This window comes from Falco biarmicus, chromosome 9, assembly GCF_023638135.1.
Source record: "Falco biarmicus isolate bFalBia1 chromosome 9, bFalBia1.pri, whole genome shotgun sequence".
In the NCBI taxonomy this organism is placed as follows: Eukaryota; Metazoa; Chordata; class Aves; order Falconiformes; family Falconidae; genus Falco; species Falco biarmicus.
In genome coordinates this window covers 15,814,613-15,820,612 of record NC_079296.1, presented here as the reverse complement: position 1 = coordinate 15,820,612, position 6,000 = coordinate 15,814,613, and positions in this window count along the sequence as shown.

Sequence of the window (6,000 nt, the reverse complement as noted above, 5' to 3'; positions counted from 1 at the left end):
CCAAAATCTCAATTTGATTTGAGCAATGCTCTCTTCCTCTGCTTTCCATAAACTCTGTCAGCATCTGTTTGTAAAGGAGTTAAAGAAGTAAAATCAGAGGCTATTAACAGTACAGTATGTCTGCATTAAAATACAGTATTATGCATATATACTGTTATTTTTATTGCTGTAGTATGTGGATCAAGTGACATCCCATCATGATAAGCTCTGCATATACATAATTTCCCACCTGGAGACCTTAAAAGATCACTGTATATTTTTGTGACGGATCATGTCACGCAGTCATACCATCTCCAAAGGAAATGACTTATGCTGGAAGTGGCTCGTCCTTAAGTGCTATCCTACCCAGAAGAGAAGGAAATAATTAAGATGGCATGCATTCTGTAAAACAAACTTGAATAAAGAGTGACAGAAGGGCTGGCTTTGACAGCTGGGTGCTAAATGAAATTTGTTTCTGTTGTTACAGATGCATAGACTGTTTTTAAATGTATAATTTATTTAGACTTATTTAAGGGGTAGAGGAAAGAAACAAGAAATCCCTGATGCGGAGAATTGAAATAATGAGTTGTTACACATACATAAATAGTCACTACAAAATATTTTATTGGTCTATTTTTTCTGTATTTGTAAGGGCATTTTAAGACTCCTTGAGTCTGCATTTTACATGCATGCAAATACGCGCTGCATTTTACCCAGCAATCCTTATTGCCTACTTAATTGAGTTAATAGCAGAAAGACATGAATACTCCTGACTGCTTCAGCTTGGCTCTGGGGACAGAATGGGTTTTTCGTCTTTTCTAAAAGAGAATTTATCCTGAATGGCTGTATCTCAAACTGTGTTTTATTACTCATATCTTTAAGGATGCCAGCGCTTTAGGTAAGGAAAGGCTTTCTACTCTAAGCTGCAAGAGCTTTAGCTATGAAGTCAAAACATCTACAAAGAAATACTTAAGTTGCAATATAATGGTGGGGGAGAAAGGGCTGTTTCCAAAAAACCTTCAGATGGATGGCTGGGGTAGAATTGATCCTCTGGTTGTGATTGCAGAGTGCTTTGTTGATGTGTCATTAACACTGTGGACCAAGGATTTATACAGTGAGGGGAGGAATGATTTATCCTGGGTTTGTTAGACCGAGTCACATCAGAATTCATCTACTATTTGCTCCTGACTTTTCCACTTAACGCTATATGCGAATACATGTTATCACTAATCTTTATAAAGAAATTGTTTTCAAAATTAGCAGTATTCAGCACTGCGAACTGATTTTATGGAGATTAAACTGGAGTAGTGCTTAGGACTTGAGTAGTCCTGAAGCAGGCAATTGTGAAAATTTGCCTTTAGGGCAAGTTCTTGCCACCTCTCCTTTCTGATCCTTGCTGTCACTGATTTAGCAGGTTTCCCCAGATATAATATTACACATGTTGTTCTCTATTCTCTTTTTCTGGCATCCTAATAGTGTCTTAGAGCTCTTGGGCACCCCTGGGGCAAGTGGCAGAGGTTTCTGTTCTCCTAACCAGCTGCCTTGCCAGCACTGTGCTTTTGCTTTTTCTCAGTGTGAATACCTTCTGGGGTTTTTAAGGCTTATATATCGCTTCAGTGTAGAGAGATCTGTCTTCCTGCCTGTCCGTGGCATTTACTTTCCTGTAAGATGTTTGGAATGAATTGATGTCCCTGGTGCTTCTGCTTCTGCTGATCCTTTTTGTTGCAGATGCCTTTGGTTGCTGCTGACAACAGGATTGTCTGATAGCCTGTATCTCTGTGTTATTGCTTAATTGCCTCAATGATACCTGCAGTAATATGGTCAGGAATTTGTCGCTTTGGTCCTGAAAATCATAAAATGTGTGGTTTGCTCTCAGGTATTTTGTGATCCTTGCAGAGAACTCAAAACTGAGCCTCTTTCTTTTGTATTTTTTATGTATAGTCCCAAAGGTGCCTCCGAAGTTGCTTTTACACAGTAAAACAGAACTAGTTTTCAGTTTGGTAGGTGCACAGGCAGAAATGCTGAGGGGCAATGGCAGGGTAAAAATCTCTGATTCCTTCTCCAGTGCAGACACTGTTGGCAAGTTCAACAGAGGAAAGAAGACAGCTTCCCATGCCCTCCACTCCTCATCCTAATTCCACCTGAAACACTCAATGTGTGGATCGCTGGGATAATTCCCGTTCTCTGTTGTCCAAAAACGGAAAGCATATATGTATTCAAGTCAGGAATTAAGTTGCAATAATGGTATTTCATCATTGTGTACCTCTGTTGCCTATATTGCTGACAGACAATGAGAATTTCACCAGGGCAGTGAGAGCAGAGTTGGATGGTCAAAGCCTCTGGCATTTCTCGTGTTCCTACAATTTTGTCTTTTATGTGCTTCCTCAGAAGCAATCTGAAGAAAAGTCTTTCCCCTCATTTGAAGTGTGCAGTAGATTCCGTTTTCTGAATCCAGAAGTGATGCCATTCGAAAAGTCTTTTCTGTGATGAAAAATGTGATTACCTGATTGTGTGTCTAGATCTACCTAGATAAAGAGGACCAATTAGCATGTGAATAAAGTGTGAGGATTATTCTTTAATTATTGTTTACCTGAGTATGTTGTTCTTTGATGAAAACTGTTCTTTCAGCTTGCTGTCAAGTAAGAAATGCCACCTTGAGATCCCTTCCTAAGGGAGGACTATTTCTGGTCATGAAACAGAGAGACTGTTGGCTGAGACTTTGTCCACCAGTGTCTTTTCTCCACAAGTAAATGCATGCTTTCGGGAGAAACATGGATCCTTCCCATGTCAGAGATGATGATTTTGTACTAGTTGATCACAAGGAGGGCCATCAGTGGTGTTGGCAGCAGCTGCTCACAAGCTGCAGAGTGTAAGCAGAACCTCTCCCACATCCTTAGCTGGGCCCTTTGGCTGCATCAAGGCAGCAGAAAAGTTTTAGCAGCTTCACAGAAGGAGCGTTATTGAGACCAAACTTGTAAGGAAAGCTGGGTGTCGCAGGAATCTGAGTGAACTTCTGGGTGAAGCTGCAGTTTGTCCCTTTTTTCTGTAATTGAAAGGCACCGGGTTTTTTGCCTTGGAGAATGGCAAGTATTGAGTACAGTAAGGATAGAGTAATTTGTTTTCTGTTAAGTCATTTTAGTGTGTGTTTTGGATCAATAGAAAGAATGAAATGCTTGTCAAAAGAGAAATTCTGGGAAGAATGTGCCGGGGAAACTGACACCGTAGATACTTGAATATATTTGTTTCTTGGCTCTCCAGAAGCTGAAAGATGGTGTGATTCAACTAACATAATAAAAACAGGTACTAGCAGGTCCCATTCAGGTTACCAAAGATGTTTTTTGTGTGCTGAATCAATGTTTAGATGAGTGTTGTGAGCAGGGAGAAGTCCCCTGGATAGCCATTTGCAACTATTACTGCCAATAACCTTTCATTTCTGTTCAATTTTCTGCTTACAGGTTGCTTGATCTGAATGTGGGTGCTATATATTAATTTTACCCTGAATTTTTATAGGACAAGTTCCTTGTGAACAGTAAGTGATTTCTGTTTCCAAGAAATATTAGAATACTCTGTGTCTTTGACATTCTTGTGTATTAAAATACATGGTTACATCAATACGTGCTAAAAAAAAATATGGGATAATCTGTAAAGCTTACTTGGTATCCTTTCCACCAACATTAAAAAGGTAACGGGGAAGAATGGGACTGTCTCTGTTAGCAGAGTCTATATTTTAATTAAATGTTGTGTCCTTTACATTGTTTAATGAAGATCTTTCTGCGCGTAAAAGTTTGCATCCGTATCAGATAGCTTTCGCTTGAGAAGTACTTTTGTCTCTTAGAGAAATTTAGACTGGAAAAAGCCTCCAAGATATTGTAACCACCTTTGAGGAAGAAGAGATGTGTATGAAAGCCTGGTGAAGGACTGGATCGTCTTGTTGAGTGCTGGATGGTTTGGTTTTGTTGGTTTGGGGGGGTTTTTCGTTTTTGTTTTTTGTTTGTGGTTTTGGTTTGTTGTTTGTTTTTTTTTTTAGCGGGTGTGGTGGTGGTGGCGGTGTTGCTGCTGTTACCTACTACATGCTGTGTACTAGCAACATTAATTTGGAGAATGATGAGACAGCAAAGCATGCAACAAGCATGCAACAGGCACAACCCGGAGGCAGACAAATTTGGTTAGTATTAAATGTGTGGTGGCAGGGATGGACATCTGTGTGATAGCTGAGAGAGATTTCTAGGGAAGTATTCTGGGAAGGAGCCTGGAGAGAGGATCTGGGGAAGAAAAGGAGGGAAATGTGGGTAAAGGCAGAAGAGTGCACTGACATGGATGCAAACCTTGACATGGATCATGGGACATCTGTCTCAGTGATTCTCCCTGTCCTCTGGGCCATGGAAGAAAACGGAGGCAATCCCTGACTTCCATCACATCCCAAATTAGATTGTGGCCATGTGGAGATGTAATTTAATTATCTCAGAGAACCTCAGTATCATCCAGACGCTGGAGTGACTTTGCAAGCATCCCTATGACTTCATTGTGCGTTCGTTATCCCAGCCTACTCTCCTGTCATGCCTCCCGCTTTCCAGTTGACAAGAGCCTCTGCCTTTCCATTTGGTCGATTAAATGCTGTAAATTCTGCGATGAGGGGCAAAGCATTAAATTTCTGAAGCGCGTCTGTGTGCCTTATCGTGGAGCCGCTTCCATGTTAACAGTACTTGATTCATACTGAAGGAAAATTGATGACCTGAATCCTCCTCACATAAGAGCTTCATTGTTAACACGTCTTGTTCTCTGTCACACACCTTTTTTTTTTTTTTTTTTTTTTTTTTATGCTAACCCATTCAATTTATCAAGCGTGCTTTCAGCAATCAAAGGCTGGAAAATCGGTTCTGTTCTTGAGGAAGATACTCTGTGTCATTTTATCAAGATGCGGAGCTTGATTCTCTGAAGAAAAGCGAAAGAAGTGGGGGCTTTAGCTTAGCACCGTCTTCCAAGTCACATTAACAGAGGATTGCAGCCAAGGTGACAGCAGACCATTCCCAGTAAAAGAAAGCTCCCTCACATGGTCAAGGAGCCGTGGGTAAAATAACCTTTCTCATTGTATCAGTGTTCAGTACTGAAATGCACCGAGTCAGCTCTGGCACATTGTAAACGGCTTGGGGAGGAGTCTTGGAAATGCCTGACTTGGAAGCTGTAGAAGGATTGCGTGCGTGGATTTAAAAGAATAAGGAATATCAAGGGAGTTGGTAGAAGGAAAAAAAAAGAAAAGAAGACAATTAAAACTGGTCAGACCGCATCAACCCCAGTTCAGATAATCTCCCGCTTTACAAAGAGTTGAATTTCAGGTGGATTTTGTAGCCTGGGTTGACAGGCTGTGTGTGGGCAGGCTGCTCTCACCATTAGTACCAAGTATATTTTGTTCGTGCTTGTAAGATTAATTCTAACTCTTTGCTGTTGTTTAATACAACTAGTACTTGTCCCGTTTCTGTAGACCCAGTATCAGGACAAGCAGATTTAGGAAGACACAGCAGTAATTAAAGTGCAGTTAGCTGTGCAATGGACCCATACTTAATTTTAAGTTGTGTGCTCAATAAGTGTCGGGAAGACAGGCTTGTTTGGTGTTTTTTAAATGGGGCTGAATGGGTGAATAATCCAACTGAAAACTTTTTTTTGCAGTGTCCTTCTAGTGATGATACGTGTGACTCTCCAGTGTTTTGAGGGATTTGGCATTTGCTGTTTGTACAACCCCCGCTCTAGATGAGGAATGGTAGCATGGTTTTCGGCTCTGTTTTTACAATGAGAAGGGAGAAGGCATGTCATTTTGGAAAGTACATTTGTTGGGAAATAGCTGTGAGACTGATTATTTTGCTGTCTGCCAAACCCTTTAAATATGACCTGGTTCACCTAACAACTCTAAACAGGAGCTGAGCGCGTTGGAGAATTTAGCCCAGAAAACATGACAGTCATTATGTATGACCTGGTGCTGGATACCTCAGATTTACACAAGCAAGATTCACGCAATTGCAGTTTATT